Source organism: Mesoplodon mirus (assembly GCF_964341445.2).
Source record: "Mesoplodon mirus genome assembly, chromosome: 12".
NCBI classification, from domain to species: Eukaryota; Metazoa; Chordata; class Mammalia; order Artiodactyla; family Ziphiidae; genus Mesoplodon; species Mesoplodon mirus.
The window spans coordinates 93,756,207-93,773,133 of NC_138988.1; the positions used below are offsets into that span (position 1 = coordinate 93,756,207).

A 16,927-nucleotide genomic window follows, 5' to 3' on the forward strand; every position below is an offset into this window, starting at 1 on the left:
TTCCGGATGGGGAGACTGGAAGGAAAGATGTGCAAGTGTGAACAGATGTCTTTTAGTGCCTGAGAAGAGTCCTGGAGTTAAGGAAGGACTTTAGCTTTGGGTTCATTTCAGATATGAAACAGGGTTTGTTGTTCTTGGTGGGATGAAGGAAATGGGCTTCAGCCAAGGATGTGTTGGAGCCAGCTTGCACCGGTTCTCACGAGGAATATTGAGCACAAGCTGGCATCATGTTGCTAGCTTGAAGTCGGTCATGGTGGGAGCGTTTACAGAAATCTGCAAACGCTACAAACCAGGCTCCTCTCTTCCCTCCGGCTGGTTATTAAACATTTCCCTGTTTACCAATGGCTTTAGCTATCTAAAACTCTGGTATATACCCTTGCCCTGAATTTATTTTTTTCCTCCAGCAGTTTTTTGTTCCTATGTACACATTTCTCTTCAGTGCTTTGAATTCTCTGACAGGAACTGTCAAAAAAAAAAATGGTTACAATAGAGATGTGTGCCCTTGAACGAAAATTGCATTTTACATCATGTTGGCTGCAACTCTGATAGTCAGAAAATGTTGTGGTTAGTTGGGATATTTGGGATCCTCTAATCGCCATTCTGGATAACCGAGTTAGAAAATGACCTAGCCTTCCTCCTTGTTTCGGATAGGAGAAGATCCGTCATCACCTGAGGGTGGTCGTCAATGTCGTATACAAGCAACGTGGCTGTAGGACTTTCCTCCTTCCTTATGGTTGGGTCGACTTGAAAGAATCTTCCTATTTCTTATCAAGAATATGGGGAGAAGTGGTATCATCTTCCTTCAGTTGAGAAGCCATGACTCAGCATCATCCTGCTTGTAGTAGGTAATGCAGCCCTCTATTAGCTTGACTTCTGCAAGGATGTAAGGATACCTGAGTAATCCCTGGAAGAGTGCTATGCAAATACAGACAGTTTTCATGAGGTCACCTCTTGTGCATGGTCTATGGTATTGAGCGTTGTGCAGAATTAGACTCAGAGAAGCTTACGTTTCAAGAGAGTCAACTAAAAGTGGTCAGACACCTGTGACCAAGAGAGTGGGGTTAGGGAGGCCAACTTCTCTTATTGTAGCTGGAGATTGTAGGTTTTCACTGTCATCCTAAAAGACAGAGTGGTGGGCTTCCCTGGTGGTGCAGTGGTTGAGAGTCCGCCTGCCGATACAGGGGACGCGGGTTCGTACCCCGGTCCGGGAAGATCCCACATGCCGCGGAGCGGCTGGGCCCGTGAGCCATGGCCGCTGAGCCTGCGCGTCCAGAGCCTGTGCTCCGCAACGGGAGAGGCCACAGCGGTGAGAGGCCCGCGTACCGCAAAAAAAAAAAAAAAAGACAGAGTGACTTTGCCTTACTTACAGGGATTTCTTTTACTTTCTTTGCTCTTTCCCATGCCCCTCCATCGAGTAGGTCAACTTTCCTTTTATTCTTACCTGTCATTGACTCGACTCCGGATTCACGGTCATCTTGAATCTCTGAGGTTGTGGCATTCAGAAGAGAATAGTGCAGGTATTCCGGCCATATAACAGATCTTAGGTGCCGAGTTCACGCTGAGTCAGAGTTACCGAAAGTGGGGTCAGGCTGTTTGCAGCCACTCAAAAGCCAATAAAGAGTCAAGGTTGGTGGAAAGGAAAGTTTGCTTTATTTCGGAGGCCAGCAACCGGGGTGGGGGGCGGTGGTGGATTCCTGTCCAAAAGGCCGACTGTCGACCCTGCCCTTGACAGTCAGTGGGCAAGAGCTTTTAAGGGGAGTTTTGGGGGTGTGTAAGCAGAAGGAGGGGGCTGCATGCAGAAACAGCCCAGGCAGCTCTGCCCATCATCTTCAAAGTGCTCATGGGGTGGTCTGATCAGCGTCATCATGATGTTTTAAGTACAGTTAATCTTCAGTTCCAGGGTTGGTCTGTTCCATTTCCTTGAGGCCAGTTCTTGGAATGGTGGCAGCTTATGTCATGGCTACAGGCTGGTCATCATGTAGTTAAACTTCTTCCACCTGGTGGGGTTTCAGTATCTACAAAACAGCTCAAAGGATATGGCTCAGAATATTATCTGTAGCCCTTGAGGAGGAACTAAAGGTCCTTGACTTTGCTTAACGACTAAACTATTATTATTTGGTCCTATTTGACTGTTTGCCTTTGCTTCTGCATTTTCTCACTTCTCTGATTAAACTTATTCTTTGGCTAAAGTTTTTCAACAGACAAAAGGCAGGCGGAGGACATAGGGGAGGGAAGGACCGTTGGGTCCTGCCCTGTTTCAATAGGAGCCCTCATATTCTCTTCTAGACCAAATGATCCCTAGATGTGGAGGCTGTCAAATTGTAATTTTCAAGCCTGGTCGAAATTCCTCAGCTGCCTCCTGTAAACGAGCCCTCTCATCATGGCTGACTTGGACCTCCTTGGGATAATCTGGTCCAAAGAGATCACCTGAAAATCTCCCTTAAAGGGCCGAGTGATCATGACGAGGTTCTTCTTTTTTTAAAATCGTGGTAAAATAGACATAAAATGAAATGTATTATTATTTTGTTTATTTTTATACAGCAGATTCTTATTAGTCATCAATTAAAATTTATTATTTTTTAGTGTACAGTTCACTGACATTAAGTACATTCACATTGTTGTGCAGCCATCTGCACCATCCATCTGCAGAATTCTTTCCATCCTCTCAGGCTCAAGCTCTGTACCCGTGAAGCACCAACTCCCCACATTACCCCTCCTCTGAGCCCCAGCAGCTGTTCTACTTTCTGCCTATGAATTTGATGACTCTAGGTACCTCATATATAAGTGGAATCATACAGTGTATGTCCCTTTGTGACTGGTGTATTTCACGTAACATAATGTCCTCGAGGTTCATCCATTTGTCGCATGCGTCAGAATTTCCTTCTTTTTTAAGGCCACATAATATTCCATTGTGTGTACAGACCACATTTTGTTCATTCACACTGGAGTGTTTCCACCTTTTGGTTTTTGTGAATAAGGCTGTTGTGAACATGGATGTATAAATGTATGTTCAAGTTCTTGCTTTCAGTTCTGTTGGGTGTGTACCTGGAAGTAGGATTGCTGGATCATATGGTAATTCTATATTTAATTTTTTAAGGGACCATCATACTGTTTTCCACAGTAGCTGTATCTGCATTATTTTATGTTCCCACCAGTAATGCACAAGCGTTGCAGTTTCTCCACATCTTGGCCAGTGAGTGTTGTTTTCTGGTTTTCTTTGTTTGTTTGTTGTTTTTATAATAGCCATCCTAAGAGGTGTGAAGTGGTATCTCATTATGGTTTTGATTTGCCTTTCCTTCATGATTAGTGACGCTAAGCATTGTTTCATATGTTTGTCGCCCATTTGTGTATCTTCTTTGGAGAAACGTCAGTTCAAGTCCTTTGCCTGTCTTTAATCAGGTGGTTTGGTTCTTGCCCTTGCACAGGTGTCTCCCTGCTTGCCTAGATAGGGCACTGCTTCAGGAGACTATGAGCACTTATGCAGGGTTCTCTGGGGCAGCCTATTCCCTTTGCGAGTGTGTCATGCAGAGATAAATGCACAGGGACTTGCCACTCTGGAAAACTCCATCTGACATTGAAAGATTTGCCCTTCCTGCTTATTGTGAAGGAAGTTCAATGGTGAACGCTGCAGAAATAAGCCAGTCACTGTTTTTGGATAGCGTGTGATATTGTCATCTGACTTTTTAATAAGTAAAAATAAAATCTCTTTTGGGGAAAAGGAGGAAACAGGGACTCTGTCTTTTATGTTCCCAGTGTAACGATATTCTAGACCAGGGGTTGACAAACTCTGGCCCATGGGCCATATCCCATTTCCATCTGTTTTTATAAATAAAGTTTTATTGGCACACAGCCATGCCCATATATATAGTATTGTCTATGGCTGCTTTTGTGGTACAGTGGCAGAGCTGAGTGGTCTTGACAGGTTGTCAGACCCTCAAAGGCTAAAACATTTGCTGTTTGGCCCTTTACCAGAAAAGTTTGCTAGCCCTGGACTATTCTGGACATTTAAGAGGTACCATTTAAAAAAAATTTTTTAAACCAACTGGGACTCCTGTTTTTTTTTTTTTTAAAGAGGTACCATTTTTAAAACAGCATAGTAATGTTGATGGCTGACCGTTCACTCTATACTGGAGCAGTTTGAGAGCTGTAAAGCTCACATAGCTATAAGATAGTATGGCTTTTGAGAAGTTACTGAATTCCAACTTTGTGTCCAGAACTGTGCTCTTTAATTAAGCCTTTTTTTTTTTTTTTTTTTTTTTTGCGGTACGCAGGCCTCTCACTGTTGCGGCCTCTCCCGTTGCGGAGCACAGGCTCCGGACGCGCAGGCTCCGCGGCCACGGCTCACGGCACGTGGGATCTTCCCGGACTGGGGCACGAACCCGCGTCCCCTGCATCGGCAGGCGGACTCTCAACCACTACGCCACCAGGGAAGCCCAAGCCTTTGTTTTTGATTGGGGCAGTAACTTGCGCATCCCGCATCACCAGGGCTGCTTGCCCAACGTGACTGAGATGTTTCTAACAGAGGCAGCACTTTTTAAAGTCATAGTGTCTGACACTTGCCTTTCCCCTGTGATAGTCCCTATTGATACTGAACCTTGGTGAAGTAGCTCTGATCTTTAGCTGCAGTGAGAAGAGTTAGACTGCTGGCACATGGCCCTGAAGTGTAGAACACAGAAAACTTGCTGCTTTCACCCTAAAAATAGCATCCTGCTTCTTTTACCCCTCCCTCCAAGCCAGAGGTGCAGCCTTGCTAAGGCAGTGATGGCCAGTTTTGGAATTCAGAGGTACTGTTGGTTTACTGATTTTGTTCTGCCTTCTCTTCAACCTTTTGGCCGTTCATGCAATGAACTTACGCTGATTGCTAGAAGAATGGTGAAGGTGTATGGGTGCTGACTCTGAGGGGTTTATACAGTGTGTTTTGGCAATTCAAGAATATTAAATTTGAACGATTGTATATAAAACCCTTTGAGATCATTGGAAATTCTAGACCTGCACACACACACACACACACACACACTCATATTCACCCACGAACACAGACACCCAGGAAATCATAAAGCCAGAAGTGACATCTACCTGAAGTGACATCTGCATCTACCTGTGTCACTTTCTCACACAGAGTGGCAGGGTAACCATTTTGTACAATCCAAATAGGATCTCAATAATGGATGAATCTGGTGAGACCCAGTAATGGATGAATCTGGTGAAGTGTCACATTTTGCTGTAGATACAATATTTATCTAAAGGCAAAATAGGGTCCCTATCCCATTTCATAGAGTCTTACTGCCCCGACTGTTCGTGAAGTGATGGGCGTTGGTTGTAATAGTGCCGATCTGTTGAAAACTTTGTAGCCATTTTCCTTTACTTTTTGAGAAGGAAGCTGACTTCTTTTTTCCCCCTGTAATCTACTAATCAGTATTTCTCTTCCAGATCTGGTTCTCTAACCTGTAGTGATTTTAATTACTCCCCTTAGATACCACTCCCCAAATACTCTCTCCTCCTTAAGTTACAGGCCTTAATGTTGAACCGTGGTCTGGTGAGAATCCCTTTGCAAACGATTTTCTTCAGTTGATATGAGGGCAGTATTTCCTTATTTTTGTATTTGTATGTTTTTACTCCCTATGAACAGATATCTACTGAGTTTCGTGGTATCTGTTTACAATCATCTTTTCAATTGGTAGACAAGTTTTGGAATTCAGATATTGCCCTTAGAACAACTTTGGGGGTCATTCATGCACTCAGTAAGCATGCCTTCTTATTTATGGTCTGATGAGAATTCATTAATTTCTGCCTATTTTGATTGTCTACTATATACGCCAGGGCTAGATGTTGGGAATACAGAAATAAATGACATAAATTCCTTGCTCTCAGAGCTGGGCCACAACTGAGTGGAGGAGATGCATACCCACAAAAATTTACAATGGAATTTGATTGTAGAGATGTGTACAACATGCAATATGAAGTCTGGGGAATTTGTAAGCTTACTTAAGTCTTTCGATTGAGTTGGACTGTGGACAAATGTATCAAATGAGAAACACATCAATAATACTTATTTACTCTGAGGTAGTAAATGGAAACGTTGAATGAAATAAAGTGCATTTATCATAACCAACGGCATGCAGCGAGGCCACTGCCCTTGTGCCACTATTGTTCCTGCACATGCTTTGTGTTTGGGTCATTAACATTGCATTTAGGTCAGATGAGAGTATGTTCCATCTACCACGCTTTGATAGCTGAAGTACAGTGCTGATGGAGATGATTTAAGATCACCTCTGTGCTGTTGATTGCATGCTTATGGCTCATAATCACAATGATGCGAAGTACTTGTTCGAGCGACTTGCCGAGGCTACATTTTGTGTCGCTGCAACTGTCAGCACTTCGGTCCTGCTGCTCTGCCTGAAGCATGCTTGCCCAGCACCTGTTGGATGGCTAAAGCATGACCTGTCACTCAGAGTTGTGGGTGACTTTCATTCTAACATCCTCACTTGCTGCCCCTGTATATTTTATAACCTGAAAAAGAAACACCTGCTTATTTAGTGGAAGCAAGTGCTGTCTTTTGTGTTTGACAGAATGCTATGTACTGGGACTTTCATGTAGTTATCCACATGCTCATTGCCACGGTGCTCATCTCTTTTCTCTTTGGCCTTGAAACCCAGACAGACCTCGCTTCGAATTCTTGCCTTGTCACCTCCTGGTTATATGACCTTGGCTAGGTCACTTGTCTTGAACCTTGTTTTCGTGACTTGCACAATGGGACTGATAGAACCTGTTTTACGGAGATTTTGTGAGGATTAGAGATAATAGATAAAAACTTGTCAGCATAGTTAGCCACCCACTTAGTGTAGTAGGTAATATTAAGGAATCCAGTGCTTACTTAGGATGACATTTTACAATGGCAAGACAGAATTTTCCAAAGTCAGTAGTCCAAAAATATATTGTACGTGTGGAATGGAGAGTTATCAGTCCAGTTTTCCTGGCTAGGTCAATTTACCAGACACACACAATGAGATGGGGATGTTAGACTCTAAACCATCATTTTCCATGGCTGGGTCTGCTATACAGAATGTGCTCCGGGCCATCCCATGTACGTCATCAAGGGATGCAAAGGCAAATTTGAAAGCAGATTTAAGAATGTGTATCATTAGGTTTCCCTGCATAAAAGAGACGTTATATAGCACACAGCACAGCCTGACCATGTGGTTCTCTCTCATGGAGAAAGCAGTGACCACAAGAGAGCGAAGCAAAGCAAAAATTCTGTCCCTGTAAGAAGTTCATGGTTAGATCTAGGAACATCTCACAGATTCCTGAATTGTACCATAAAAAGAGATCTGTTAAAAGTAGCTCAGTCCATATTCCTTGATACAGTAAAGTCCCTAGTGGAAGTTGTTGAAGAGATGCTTTCTCTGATTGCATCCAGTGCTAAAATTTAAGGTCTGAGTTCTTACCTCCCAATGTTGATTCTATTTCTCATGGTCAAAATAGAACTGTAGAAATCTCTTCTAAGAGCATGAGCCCCACCACAAATTGTCACTTTCTTTAAAAATTGCGTAAGCTGGACAAGGCATGAACTTTTTTTGGAAGGTAGCACGTGGAGGAGTTATCAACCGGTTTCACAAATCAAACTCCATGTTTCTCCACTTTTGTTCTCTCCAGGATTTTCCACTGGTATCTGATTTGGCATTTCTCTGCTGCCACAGTATGTCCTGTCTTTCTTTCTCTGCTGCTCCCTGGCAATCCCTCACCTCCTGCCTGCCAGTAGGAGCAGTGCTGGCAATACTTTCAAGGGTTACATTCATAACTGGAGGAAGAATTCGCTCTAAACATTTTGCCGATTGTGGGGATACATTCACTTCCGTAGCCTCCCCTCAAAAGTAGTATTTTCCTGAAATGATGCTGGTCAGTCACAGTTATAGGTATGACACAATTTTCTCAATCGAGGACAACGATGTGTCTGTCATACGACTCAATTAAGCTGTATCACATATGTTTTTACCAAACCAACCGTTCTCTTTGAGAAGGACGTTAGATTAGAAATGTTGTTGAGACTACATAAGCATTCCAGCTCTTGATATCTTCTAAATATGGTAAATTCTGATTTTTAAAAAATTTTCAAGCTCATATAGCATGATTATAATTTTTAGGTTCACTCAAGGGTTTACAATTTTCAGTTTACTTTTCTCTGTATCATTAAGTCACTCCACCATAATCAGACTGAAAAACGGACACTTCTTGCACTTCAGACTTATCATTTCACACTTGAAATAGGCATTTCTATCCACCAGTAGCCCTAGTCTTTAAAATTTTGTCCCCTTTCAATATACTGGATACTCACTGAATATTGTGATTTGTGATATTATTGTTCTGTGGTATATGTACTAGTTTGTATTCTTCTCAGCTACACGCACTCAAACCAAAACAATTTTCTGTTATGACTTCTGATATGTCTTTAAAAATATTTATTTATTTATTTGTTTGTTTATTTTGGCTGCGCCGGGTCTTAGTTGTGGCATGCGGGATCTAGTTCCCCAACCAGGGCTCCCTGCATTGGGAGCGCAGTTTTACCCACTGGACCACCAGGGAAGTCCCCAAGACTTCTGATATTTATACAAGCTGCCTTTCTTCCTTTTTTTTTTTTAACATCTTTATTGGAGTTTAATTGCTTTACAATGGCATGTTAGTTTCTGCTTTATAACAAAGTGAATCAGCTGTATATATACATATGTCCCCATATCTCTTCCCTCTTGCGTCTCCCTCCCTCCCACCCTCCCTATCCCACCCTCCCTATCCCACCCCTCTAGGTGGTAACAACAAGCTGTCTTTCTGACTCTTAACGAAAATATAGAAGTAAAAGAACCCCACGCTACCCCAGGTGTAGTCATTTCTCACAAATGTGGGACGCTGATAGATTCGGTAAATTCAGCACATATGCGTTTAGTGGTTCATTCTTTCAGCGCGATACTCTTGGCAGCTCTTAAACAATTACGATGGAGATGGATTTATTCATGTTAAAAGAGGTTTACAATATAACTGGTAAAATATCATTAGACTGCAGAACAATACGAATGCTATCATAGAATGTTATGAATAAATTGTATGTATGTATATAATTTTATTTATGTAAGTATATGCATAATATACTCTGTACACTTGAGCATAGGAGAGAGCCTGGAGCCGTAGAAGCCAAAACGTTCAAAGTGATTATTAGTGGGACTTTTGCTGATTTGTATTATTTGGGGGTTTTTCCTCCCTTATCTGTATTATCTAAGTGTTCACAGTAAATGGTTTTACTTTGTTCTCATTTTTCTCACCTCATTTTGGTGGGTGGAGAAAGGGAACACAAGCTCCCACATCTTTGATAAATCATGAAATTATAAAAAAGCCGTGCTCTGTCTTGTCGGTTGTCACAGATCTGTAGACGTGTTGTGCCACACGGCGTGAAAGCGTTTTCTTTTTATTGAGTCTCTCCTGCATGCCAAGCACCGCACTAAGAACCTGAAACATGATGTGAAGTCGGTATTATTGCCACCATCATGCAAATGAGGAAAGGGTTCTGAGAGTTTATGTTACTTGCGTCACACAGCTGGTGGGTGACGGAGCTGAGACTCAGGCTCAGATCTGACTCTCAGATCAGCGTTTGGGGTCTTGGTGAATCTCACTGTAGACCTCTTGTCTGCCTTGAGGATGAAAAGGTTAATGTACGCGAGTGGATTATAAAGCGTTGCTTTCAAAAGAAGGTGCTCAGAGGTTTTACCAGCGTGGACCATCTTTCACCGCTTGCGGTGTTTCCCTGCAGTGTTTTCAGTTAGAGTGTAAACTTCTCAAAGCAGGATCACGTGGTCTCAGTAGCCCTTAATTCTCCTCTCACAGGCTGGCGGTAGGGTAGGTGAGCTTCCCCCTGGGACTCTGCAGAAGATTGCCTAGAAGATTCTGAGACGCTGGGTCTGGGAATCTCTGGCCAGTGGACACATCCTGAGGAGGAGACTCTGCCTACAGCCCTAGAGGCCTCATTGCTCTTTTCCTTTTAGGGAAAAGGAAGGAAAAGCCTTCTTAGAGCCGGAGGCTGAATCCCCCATGCTCTGGGATTGTGTGAAATTTGCTAGTCTCGGGAGCTAGACTAGCACTGCCTCGCCCCCTGCTGAACCTGCAAAGGCATCTTTAAAGCAGTCTCTGGAATTTTTTAAAAACTTGGATCTTGAGCGTAGTCCCTTATGTGATGCCGATTAAACGGTCCGGTCCGTGGCTGTCACACTGCCTTATCTCCCTTTGTCTTCCAGGCTTCCTCTTCCAGTATGCACATCATCTCGGTTCTTTCCCACACTTTATCTCAGACACTGTGGCTTCCTCACGGGATTACTCCGTCCGCCTGATATGTGGCCCCCAGTGCCTCTCTGCCAGTCCACGTTCCCATAGGAGCTTGATTATGGATCCCCTTGGGATCGTGGACTTGAGTGGGGGATGCATGGAGTTGTGGGTGCCCCATTTTGGGAGAAGGCAAAGTGACATGATGGGATGCTCTGGTTACTATGAAGACTTTTCATTTAGCTCCACTGTGGAGGTGCAGACACGACATTTTTAAAGATCCGCCTAAAAAATGATTTCCCAGGCACCACAGTATATGTGGCGTATATATTGTACGGTCAGGCCATTCAAGATGGCTGTTCCCTTGCTCTCTGCATCCCGTGCTCGACCAGGCTCGGCTTCACTCACATGACTATCCAATGCTCCTAATTATAGGCCTTAATCAGTAACTGCCTACATGCTTGCCCCCGCCCTAGCTGCTGGTTTCCCTGGTAACCGATGAGCCCACCTGGCCTCAATTCCCCCTATAAATGGTAGCCTCCCTCCGCCCTGAGGAGCTAGGAGTATCGTCATGTCCCGCTCACCGTGGGCCGTACACAGTGGGGGTGTCTCTCCAGGTTTTTTGTGTAGGACCCCCTTGCCCAGTAAATCAGGTGTCTCTGTCGCCGTCTGTGGGCTCTTCCTTCCCTCTGGAGGCTGGGTAACTACAAGGCTTGCAGATCTCCGGTGTCACGGCGCTCCTTTGTCAAAGGTTCACGCACCTCGAGATAAGAGAATCATGCGTGTGATTATTTTCTACATATTAATTGTTCAAAGCTCCGTCTTTAAAATTCAAGTAGTCAGCCAAGCAGTGGGCCGTCCACGTTCGTCAGACATTAATTGTGCACCTAGTAAGTATCAGAGGGCCAGGCGCTGGGATTTCTTACCTCTCCGGCCTGCATACCTGTGCTGATTTATGGGATGGATTTAATGTTTTATTTAATTAACTTATTTATTTTTTGCGGTACGCGGGCCTCTCAATATTGTGGCCTCTCCCGTTGCGGAGCACAGGCTCCGGACGCGCACGCTCAGCGGCCATGGCTCACGGGCCCAGCCGCTCCGCGGCATGTGGGATCCTCCCAGCCTGGGGCACGAACCCGTGTCCCCTGCATCGGCAGACGGACTTTCAACCGCTGCGCCACCAGGGAAGCCCTAATGTTTTATTTTTAATCTCTTTCTCTTTCAGTTTTCCAAAGAAATTAGTCCGTTTTCTGGGTGAAGAGAAACCAATCTGTTTTCACAGGGTGAGTAATCCTTTGACTCCTTTATATATATTTTTTTACTCACGTTACTTAGTAAGCACTCATTCTCTGGGAGTTTTCTCCTACCTGGAACCAAGAGACTCTGTACTCATTACATTTCCTCTTCCCTTTGGAGGGGAGGGTTTCCCCTGGTGTTTTTCTGCCATTTCTTTTGGCTGTTCACAGGTTTTGTCTCTTCTGAGTTGTTACCACCGTTACTATTACCTTGCTCAGCTTGCAGAGCGGATGAGATAGGAAGTTTCTTTTTTTTTTTCCCCAGTGGCTGATGATGCACAGAAACACGGCTGTGGGCAAGGAGAACCCATTCGTTTTGTTCATGTGACATACTGTTTTGTTTTAACACCACGACAGAGAATCATAAGATGTGAGCACTAGATGGGATGTTATAGCTCATCTAGCAAAGCCCCTGTGTACAGATGGGACAGCTGAGGCCCTGAGGGCTTCCCCCAACCCCGGCATCTGAGCCTAGATTATGAGAGAGGCATTTAACTCTCAGCTGCGTGAGGTCATGCCCTCCCCCATCACAACTCCACACAGAGCTGTCCTTTGAATCCCAGCACCTTCTGGGGATACAGAGTTACAGGCAGTTCAACCTGATGTAATCCTGATAAACTAATGCTAACGTCCCTCTAAGGCAAGTGTCAGGAGTGATGCTCGTTGCTACTTAACTTTCTAATAATCACACTTGGTTACTGCCAAGAAAGGTTGGTTGCATGGAGGTACCCAGAACGTTTCCATTTTGGACCTCATCTGAGAGGGCCTATTTTTTGTTTCCTTTGCGCCTTTCCCAAACCACCGCATTTGCAATGCCCCATCACGTGCTGAGACTCGGTGGTCCACCTGCTTTGCAGCTAGACGCCGAGGTGCACCTGCAGGTGCGCGCTGGCCAACTGCAGAGCGGCACGCCCCCCACTCAGGACTGTCTGCACCTGCAGAGCGAGGCTTAACAGGTTTCTTGCATTGCTGTGCAAATTTGGCCCACAGTCATAGACTCTCGGAGAAACATTTCTTCACTAAAAAAAAAAAAAAAACAACGCTTTGTACATGAGGGTGCAGTTGTGGGGTATTATGGCGAATATACAAATATGGGATCCCAGAGGTGAACCTAGCTGTGGTTCCTTCGAGATGCCTGTGCCAGACCTGGCTCTGGATCATGTTCATTTAGGTTGATGATCTAGGTGCACTTATTTCCAAAACGTTCCGTCTCCTCTAGAGATTGGTCTAAGTGTAGTATTGAGAGCCTGTGTCCATTATTTTATCCCACTTGTCAACTTAATCACTTTACCTTAACAAATGGGGGCTTCTCTTCTGCCCTTTCTGGAGTCCTTGTAAAGGAACTTGACTTTCCTGCTTATCAGGGTACAGAGATAGTCTGCTTTCTACCAACGCACTGTATGGAATTTAGAACATGGATTGCTGATTCGCCGAGACCGTCCACCTGCTTATTACTCTAAAATTGATCTCTCCTGTCTCCACATACTCCGTGTGCATGAATTGTGCATTATTAGAATTGTGAGTGTGAGGGTTTCCATTTCCTCATCTTAACCAAGAAAAGTCCAGAAGGTTTATCCCCAGGGCACACCAAAGTATAACATGGGATACTGAGGTCTCGTGCTCCTTAGGGAAATCAAAGTGTCTCTGTGGAACTAAGAGATTGATAAAGACTAAAACAGGACACAGTTCAGGGCCTTAGGAAAGGGGGAAAGTGCTAAATTCCTTGCCTATTTTGTGCTCTTCTTTAAGTAAAGACTAAACTGGTAGAGAGGGGTGTGAGGTAAGAAATGGTAAAGCGATAAAATAAGGACCACCTGAACTCATGCTGACCACTTGTGGCAACTTTGGTTTCCTGCTGGGTTGTAAGTAGTTTGAAGTCGACAGTCAGGAGGCATCAAATCATTATCCCAATTACTACAAGCTGTTTGCTTTTACCTGTTGGGGGAAAACTAAACACACACCGAAGCTGTGAGTTTTCAAAAAGCAACTCAGAGGCTGATCCCCACACCTTGGGTTTGTACCACACAGGTCCACATGCTGCACGCGTGTCCGCCTTGTAAAAACGTGTCACTGGGCTCCAGCTCATGGTATGCGGGGTGGCTGGACCCGGGAACAAGGCTGCTGTTGTTTCCAAGCTCGAACAGTGCTCGGCCTCGATGGTGTCCCTTTAAGGGAAATCTAGGGAAATGCTCTTGCCAGCGCTGGGATTTTATTTGCTAGAGGCCAAGTAGCAATGGCATGTGTTGGCTCCATAGCAACATGTCTGCAGCCAGAAAAAATATAATGACTATGGCAGCCAGTGTATCCTGGGCAGGTTGAGCACAGCCCCGATGCCTCCTTTTATTTTCCACCTTATCCTGGCCTGCCTTTCCCCTCCTGTAGAGAGTGTGGGCTGCTATCTCTGCTTTAACACTTGCCTCCTGTCCCCACCGAGCTGGGGACTCGAGGAGGAGGAAGGCGGTGTCTGTAGTAAGATTCTGCAGGGCCCCGAGTGTGCCAGCAGAGCTGGCAGCACCCCCCTGCCTCAGCAAAGCCAAGTTGGTGGAGAGTCGGTCCTTTTCATCATCCCTGTGACCAAGCAGCCCTGGCAGGGTGGCTCAGTGGGCAGAGTACTTCTTGTATATTGTGGTCAGCTGCTCCTGGCTGGAAAGTGGGCAGGGAAACAGAGCGGTGTGAGATCTAGGGAAACAGAGGACCCGTTTAATGTGCTCCACAAGGATTGAGGAGACTCCTCCCGGGGCAGAGTGCAATGCCAGGTACGGTAGGGCTGCACCCAGAAATCAGTGCACATGGCACACCTTCTAGGAGCTTCCACCAGAGATGCAGTTTCCAACTGCAGTCTCTCCAGTGTGTGGGGTTGAGGTTTTAACATTTCTCTGATGTTTTCTCTAAAATCCTCCATGAAACCATTATAATCACTCTTGATAGCAACAGATGCTTTTTTTCCCCCAAACTCCTGAAACATTTAAAAAATCTTTACCATCTATTCGACATTTGGTTTGTATTTCCTTTTTTAATACATAATGCTTTGTGGGCCTGAACTCTCTTTCTAGTTAGAGGGTAAGGCCTTCAAGGTCAGGAACCATCTATCTTTCTCTTCATCTGTTTTTTATTTTTATCTCTAAGGCTCAGAACTGAGCGCTGTAGATAGTAACCATACATTAATATTTCTTCATGATAACATAGTCTCATCCAGTCTCATAAGGAAGCTTTGAGGCAAGTGTGTAAATATACTAAATTCTTTTAAATTCTTCAGAGAAAAGATAAATTCAAGAAATTCTTTAACTGCTGTGGTTTTAAAAAAAACCACGTAGATATGAAATCACAAGGTAAGAATATCTCAAGACTTCACATTTCCTCTTCTTCCTCTTTGTGGCTACTGACCATGACCTGTGTACCGTAGGGTTTCACAGTGGCACTGAAGTCATCCCCCGCGCCGCCTTCTTCTCCCCCAGTATTCACTACTTTGGTTGAATTAGCCTTATTATACCTTTTGGGCCAGGCCTCTCAGTCAAACCCCTAGTCATGTCTCTGGAGCTATTAAGAGATTGGAAGGATTTTTCATTCAGGTGACAGGTTTGATAGATTAGGATAGCGGTTCCTAATTTAGTTTTGAGGTCTGTTGGAGGAGGGAGGGTTTTGATTGTATAAAAACCTTTATCTTCAAAGAGTACTCTTCCCTTCCCAAGTCCTGAGCCAACTGAGAACCAAGATAAGTGTAATCGTAAGGCATATGGAGCCAGGGTGCACCTCGGTGGCTGATGACAGTTAACTGAGTTAGAAGTTGTATCTTAGGTTGAGAACCAAAAAGAGCTTCCCAGCTCATTCTCTAGTCTGGGCCTGAGCACAGTCTACCCGCAGGAAAGTTTTGGGTCTGCAGGCCACTGTCTGTGTGAAGAAGGAAGGAAAAAGAGACCCCAGTTCTGTGCACCTCCCACCCCCACCCCTGTGCTCAACATTGTAACTCTACTCAGTGGTGGGTTAACCCTACCCAGTGGAGTTAGTTTCCCAAGGAGAAGCATGGTCCACGCCGGGTTTAGCCTCCAGCCAGCTACCTCACTCCACATCCTTGGGAAAGAAAAAGGATGAAGTAAAAGGCCAGGAGGGCTTCCAGAAAATCCTTCCCGTAGAAAACAGAGGAATGGAGTGTGCTGTTGGCCTCTGGCTCTGCTTTCATCTCTCACTCTCCACACTTTGGTCCCCAGTCTCCCTCTCGCCATCTCACCCACTGGGTTTTCTTCATAGCTCCTTGGCTCGTGCATCTGTTTACTGGTTTATTGTTAGTCTCCTCTTTTAGCACGTGAGTGAAAGCAGAAACCTCATCAGTATCATTAACTGCTGAATCGCAGTACTTAAAGCTATACGCGCACATAGGAGGCATTTGATTAAACCTTTGGATACATTAAATGTTTTTATGCCTCTTCTCACATTTAATTGCCTGGATGTCCTTGTGCTCCATCTTGCCTGGCACATACCTATTCATATCATAACACTCAGTTCATCTGTCAGTTCTCTATGGAATCTGCCAGTTTCCCGTCTTCCAAGGGGAAGGAGCACCATTTTGTTTGTAACCAGTTGCCAGGAGTGTGTGTGTGTGTGTTTGTGTGTGTGCGCGCGCACCTGTCTGCATCTTCTTTAAGTGTATACACCTGTGTGTGCTCTCTTTCTGGATCTGGTTCTGTAACACTTCAGTTCACTTATTTGTTTATATATTTATCACCTTTACTGGATTTTAAACTCCTTGGGAACTGGGAAACCTTATTTGTCCCTGTTTCTGTACTATCTGCCATGTAGTAGGTGCTCAGTAAATGTAAATGGTATTAGCACTCTTTACCACATGCCAGGTACTGCTGTGTCTTAGTGCTTAAAACAACTTTCTAAGTACTTCCGTGTATTAATGTATGTAATCCTCACAACAAGCTTACCAGATACATTTTTAACTCTGACAGATAAGGAAACTGGGGCATAGAGAGTTGAGGTGACTAGCCTATGGTCTCACAGCTAGTCTGTTTCTATAGCTGTTACTGTCTGCTGATTCTCAGAGAAGGACCATATAGACGGATGAATGAATGACTAAATGGGAACCCTAGAAGCCCAGATGCATATCGTTAAACAGGGCCACAGTAAGAAATGATCACCAAGCCGACCTGTGATTAGCCATGGTTGATGTAGGTCCCTGGATGAATCCCTAAAGTTTAATAGTAGCTATTGTGCTTAATTCCTAATTATCCATGCCAGCAGAGTGGTATTAGTTAATGAAAGTAAATAATTGTCATTATATTTGGGGGATTATTTCTTAATGGGAAAATTGTTAAATCATCAATTACGAGTTA

At 44.4% G+C, this 16,927-nt stretch overlaps 1 protein-coding gene across 5 annotated transcripts in view; it reads left to right on the plus strand.

The window, feature by feature from the left end:
• ATXN1 (ataxin 1) overlaps positions 1-16,927 on the plus strand; it is a 406,640-nt gene that overhangs the window by 204,827 nt on the left and 184,886 nt on the right. For 3 of the 5 annotated variants that reach the window (XM_082638844.1, XM_082638846.1, XM_082638845.1), the window contains one exon: positions 11,525-11,582. The gene's annotated coding sequence lies outside the window, so the exon portion shown is untranslated. Of the gene's footprint in view, positions 1-651; positions 703-758; positions 846-11,524; positions 11,583-16,927 lie in introns of those variants that run through there. The other 2 variants (XM_082638847.1, XR_014295538.1) reach the window with 2 other exon arrangements.